Here is a 6,208-nt window from a genome sequence, read left to right as displayed (position 1 = left end):
ATATAATAGATCCATGGGGCTAAAGCCAGCCGTAGTGGTCCAGAAGTTTCTCAACTTCTCTTTGCAGATGAGAGTTTACTCTTTACCAGAGCAACCCGATAGGAATGTGCAGTAATAATTGGTATTGTCAGCAAATATGAAGCAACATTCGGGCAGAAATTTAATTATGATAAGTCGGAAGTCTCTTTCAGTAGAGGTGTCAGCAGTGATCAAAGGGACGCTATGTTGAATGTTCTGAATATGTGGCAGGTTGACAAACAAGAAAAGTACCTTGGTATCCCTATATCTCTGGTAGATTGAAGAAAGTTGTTTTTGATTCAATTTTAGATAGAATTTGGAAGAAACTCTACGGTTGGAAGGAGAATTTTTTGTCTAGAGCAGGTAAGGAAATTCTTTTAAAGTTTGTTATACATGCAATTCCAACTTAATTATCTTATGGGAGTTTACAAGCTCCCTTACTCGGTTATCCAGATAATTCGACCAGCTATGGCCCGATTTTGGTGGGGTAGTTCAGCTACTCATCGGAAGACTCATTGGAAAATTTACGACTCTATATGCTCCATGTAGTGCCTTGGTAGGATGGGCTTTAAAGATCTTTGGATTATTTTATATTTTTCTTTTATTTTTATGTGATATATTGCTGCGTATATATAGGTAAAATCGCATCAATATCACTGCAACAATAAGCAATTATTTTACTAGTGTAATGATGCTCTTTTGGCTAGGCAAGCCTGACGGCTAGCTCGTGAGCCAACCTCCCTATTTGCATGTGTTATGAAAGCTATATTTACCCTAATAATGAGTTATTTGATGCCTACTTAGTAAACTCTAATAGCTACTCTTGGAGAAGCATTGGGATCTCTATCTTTACTTAAGGAGGGTGTGGTGTGGCATGTAGGGACTGGTTCCAATATCCATATTTGGGATGACCCGTGGGTTGTGGACGAGGAGGGCCGTTTTCTCACGAGTGAGCCGAGTAAAGGGCTAGTTCTGTTGAGTGATTTGGTGGACTTAGATCGTATGGAGTGGGAAGTTGAGATGATTGAAGCGACTTTCAAAGAACGGGACACTCGTTGCATCCTTGTTACCCCCATTGGTAGGTGATCTTGATGATGAACTAACTTGGGCCTTCTGTAACACCCCGACCTCTAAGCATCTTTATTAGCTTAATTAATCTTGATTATCAGCAGCGGAAGTCCTAGCCTTTGGTCGGTGCGTTACTGCCGTACTTTTCATTAGGAAAATATAAGGCAACATACTTACATAAACATATAATAACATGGAAACATAAACGTACTAGATTATATTAAGGTAAAACAGAGTTAATGTTAATTAAGCTAACTAACTACTTAAGTTACAAAATCTATAAATGTTTGAGTTATTTCAATAACATTTCCTCACTACCAAGCCATTGCATCATCCTCATCGGTACCTAAAACAGAAAACAAAACGTCATGAGTCGAGGCTCAGTAACATACTACTCTAACAACGTAAATTCATTTCAGCTCATTTTATTTGAACACAGGGAGAAGAGCATATCGCAAACATCATTTCATAAACATATAAATTGATATTAGAAATCCAACCATTTTGAGATATTATCCTTTATAATCTTACATCATTTTTAATGGTAACTTGGCAAGTACAACATCATAACGTCATAATCATTAAACCGAAAGGCGGCCACAACAAAGGTGACACCTGCGGTGCCCATAACATCAATCCGAAAGACGGTCACAACAAATGTGACACTTGCGGTGCCCATAAAGTACTGCTAAGAACCGTCTTTCACTTTCATTTATCAAGTTTCGTTATTTTTATAGTTATGTCATAAACATCTCTTAAGCATCATGAAAACCAGTTTATCATCATAAACATCATTTAGCAAAACATTTCATATCCCGCAATCCATAAACACATATCCTCAAAATATTATGTAAAACCGTCATAAAACGTAGTTGGAAGGGGAGTGCGGGTGTTAGCAGTAGACGTTACCTCGACTCGCGATTATTATACTTGATAGCCGGGGGAGGCTTGTAATACCCCTTTTCCTTTCTAATCTATTCAAGACACTAGTAGAATAATTGCTTATTGCTTCAGTAATATTATTGCGGTTTTACCCATACGCAGCAATATATCACGTAAAAAGAAAAGAAAAATATAAAATAAACATATTGATGCGGTTTCGGCTAGAAACCGCAGCAATATAGATCTCAACGAATTTTTTTTTGAAATTTGTTTGACTATTTGACCAGATATATATATTGCTGCGGTTTGCAGTCGAAACCGCAATAATAGATTAAAATATTTTTTTTAATAATATTTAAACCTATTGTTGCGGTTCCTAAAAAACCCGCAGCAATAGTCTCTTTTAATATATAAAAGGATGACACGCCCCCCATTAGGGTTCTTTACATCTCTCAAGTCTCAGCCGTCTATTTCCTCTCTCTCCTCCTAACCTCGCACACGACGTTTCCTACCTCTCACTCTCCTCTTCCTCTCTTCCTCCTATCTCTCACTCTCCTCTTCCTCTCTTCCTCCTATCTCTCACTCTCCTCTTCCTCTCATCCTCCACCGGCGAATCCAGTGGCGACTCTCACTCCGAGTCTCCGACGAGCAACCACTGGCGACGACACTGTCAATCGAACGAATTCTTTCCAATTTTTGAAGGATTGCGTCACCAACTACCCACCCAGGAGGTTGTCGATTTAGTTCGAGGGGGAAATGGCTACGGTGGTGGTGGGGTTGGGTGTGAAAGAGAGAAAGGAGCCGAAAAAAATGGAGTCTCAGCCGCCATAGAACAACCCGCAAGAAGAGAGAAAGGGGTTCGAAGGAGAGAGAAAAAAGGGGAGGTGCGCGCGAAAGTTCCGTCGGTGGCGCGCGAAGGTCCGTCTGTGTCGCGTGATTTTGTTGTTGAATGTCGACGGTGGTGGCTGGTTTCATCAACCAGATTTCGTTGGTTTTGTTTTTTTTTTTTTAACTTTCTTTTATTATTTTTATTTTCTATATGTCAGATTTGGATAAAAAAAAATCCAGATCTGATTTTTTATTTTTTAAATGCTAAAGGAAGAGCATGATTTTGATATGAATGTAATGAATTTGGTGAATGAATGGTGCACAATGTTTATTTTTATTTAAATGTTAGGGTTTTTTATTGTTTGGAATGAATTTTATATCAGAGTTTATGAATTTGTAAGTTTGATTTTGATATGAATGTGGTGGATGAATTTGTTTTAGCATGCAGTAGATTGTTGTAGCTATGTTTATATTATAATTACAAAAATTTTACACTTTGAGAAATGAATTTTTTTTAAAAACCCTGCTATGCATCTATTGCTGCGGTTTCGGAAAGAAACCGCAGCAATAGACCTATATATTTAATATTGAAAAAAGAACCTATTGCTGCGGTTTTTGTCGGGAACCGCAGCAATATCTTGGTTTATTGCTGCGGTTAAAAACCTATTGCTGCCCCCTTAATTGCTGCGCGGCCAAAACCGCCGCAATAGGCCATTTAATGGCCGCATCATTAAGCATTTATTCTACTAGTGAGAATTAATAAAGGACGACTTATTAATATTTTATTCTAGATCATGTGTCTATGAATTAGTAGAGTGTATAATCTGATTTTTCAACCTTTAAAATCCTAAAAATCCATGTTTTGATAATTAAAAATCTAATTCAAACATATTAAGTAAATGTGAAATTTTATTTCTTCAATACATAAATTATATATACTTAGATTCACAATTAAACCATGAAACTATAACTTTTTAGACATAAACATAATAAAACAAATCTTAAAAACTTAAACTTTGCATTAAAATAAAACTTGAGGAGGAAGTAATTAACCAAATCAAGAAGAGGAGGAAGGAAAGACCGGCGGCCAAGGCGGCAGCAAAGCGACGGCGAGACTGGTGGTCAGCGATCGGCGGTCGACGAGAGCAGCGGTCGGCGAGAGCAGCGGTCGGCGAGGAAAAGGAGGAGAAAACGTGAGAGAGAAGAAAGAAAAGAAAGAGTGAGGAGAGAGAGAAAGCCGAAAATCTTGGGAGGAAGGAGAGAGAAAATAAGTTGTGTGGGAAATATTTGGGGGTTTATGGGGTTTTTTTTTATAGTTTCCCCTTGTGAGCTTAGGAAAAGGTGATTGGGCTCAAACTCGAGTTTAATGATTGATCAATTTAGTGTTTGGATTCCTCATAAACAACTAGGAATCCTTTTCCAAATCCAAAAAGTATTTTAACCTTTTCAAATATTTTTTAAAGCATGTATAGACAAAATATTTAACTTCTTTAATCATTAAAAGAATTCCTTTGACTTTCAAATAGTCAACCTTTGAATAAATAAATTATTTAAATACTAAAATATATTTAAATATAAATAATTATACATTAAAATATATATTTATAAAAAATTTATAAATTAAAAGGGGGTTACAATCAATTTGATTAATTAGTGGAAAGTGATGTGAACAAATGAGGTGAGAAGAGAAAGAATAAAGGTAGCCCATGGTTATGGATGCTCTTAGTGGAGTTTGAATGACTTTGGGTTTCTAATCACAACTTTTTAGTGAGATTCTAAGTATCGTTCATACATATTGAACTTTATCCTCCGCTCTTTATCTTTCACCTCTCATATTCCACTCTTCTTCATTGTATAGTTATTTAATTTTAAAAAAAAAAATTCAATTTTCATATATGTTTTTATAAAAATATTGGAAGTTTGATTTTGTATTTCAATGACATATGTCACTTATTATATATAGTAGCGGAGCTATTCATGGTCCTGGTTGGTCACATGACCAACCACTATTTTTTTTTAAAATTAACTCATGACGGACACGTGTCCTGGCCATGCATTCTATCTCTTTGACTTCCTTAGTTTTTCCCCCTCTCTCCTATGTGACCATCTCTTTTATCTCTCCAAATTTCTGTCTCTTCTTGCGGAACTATATTCAGAATTATTTATATCGAACAAAAGAAGTTTAGGAGAAAGAAAGTTTTTTTTTTGTAATTATCCAGTGAAGTTCTTTTTTGAAACGTCCTCTTGACGCTCCTCTTCCACGACTTTCCGGAGTTAGGATTTTCGTCTTGTGTAATTTTGTTGAAATTAGATGATTTTTATTCTAGATTTCTTGAATTTGTTGATAAATTCATTGATTTGATTGTTGAGTTTGGTGAAGGAATCAGAGGCCTCGTCCTCTTGGAGAAGTCAGTTTTGCAACAACCATTTAAAGACGTGGTAGCTAATCAATTTAATTTAAATGGGTACATCTAGAAGATAGTGATTAGAAGACAGAAAATAAACATTTCTTTTTTAGGTTCTTGTGTTCTATAATAAAATCAGGTCCGATGCTGCCTATTTCATGGTGTCTTAAACAAAGTTTCTAGCTTTCAAATGGGAAACCTAATCAATTTTAGTTTTTCTTATTCTTTATTTCTTATTAAATAGATTAATTAGTTTAGTGAATTCATCAAATTTCAATCTACATGAATTATAATTTGAAGGATGTTCTTTATTAGTAACAAATGACAAGATTTAGTATTATATTTATTGTATTTTTTTTATAACATAAAAGTTGATTGAGTCTATGATAATTATCATTTGTGAAATCTCATGGTTTGATAGAATCAGCTTGTTTAATCTAATCCAACTTGCAAAATGAAGTTCAGACTAAAAAGAAAAAATGTGTAGATACTTCAAGTTTCTTTCTAAAAAGTCGTAGTGGACAATTATAATAATTTTGAAGTACTATTTATTCCATTGGTTGGTTATGATACGGATATTAATTACTTTTATATGGGAAATTTTTTATGAAATTTTATTAAACGATTAGGTTGTATATTTATAAGTGTAATGTGTTTGGTGGACGATGAAATGACCAACCATTCGTAAAATACTAGATCCGCCACTGATTACATGTCAAACTAAGATATATTTGCATTAAGAAGTCAGGGGAAATATTGGTATGTTTAAGAATACACTTTGAAGGAGCATGACTTGGTTTTAGGACTCGAAATAAGACAAAATTTTCCCGTAATTTTAGAGATCTACACCTTGATACTTGTTACTTGGTAGGTATGTGATTTCATCTTATCTTATTAAAAAGAAAAAGAACAGAAGGTGATAATCTAGTGATGTTGGCATCGCCTCCAATCTTAGAAATTCCGGGATCGAGTCTCACCCCATATAATGAAGGATTCCCACTTTTTCC

This window comes from Beta vulgaris, chromosome 4, assembly GCF_026745355.1.
Source record: "Beta vulgaris subsp. vulgaris cultivar EL10 chromosome 4, EL10.2, whole genome shotgun sequence".
NCBI classification, from domain to species: domain Eukaryota; kingdom Viridiplantae; phylum Streptophyta; class Magnoliopsida; order Caryophyllales; family Amaranthaceae; genus Beta; species Beta vulgaris.
The sequence above is the reverse complement of the archived record's forward strand: the minus strand, read 5'-3'. Positions refer to the sequence as shown.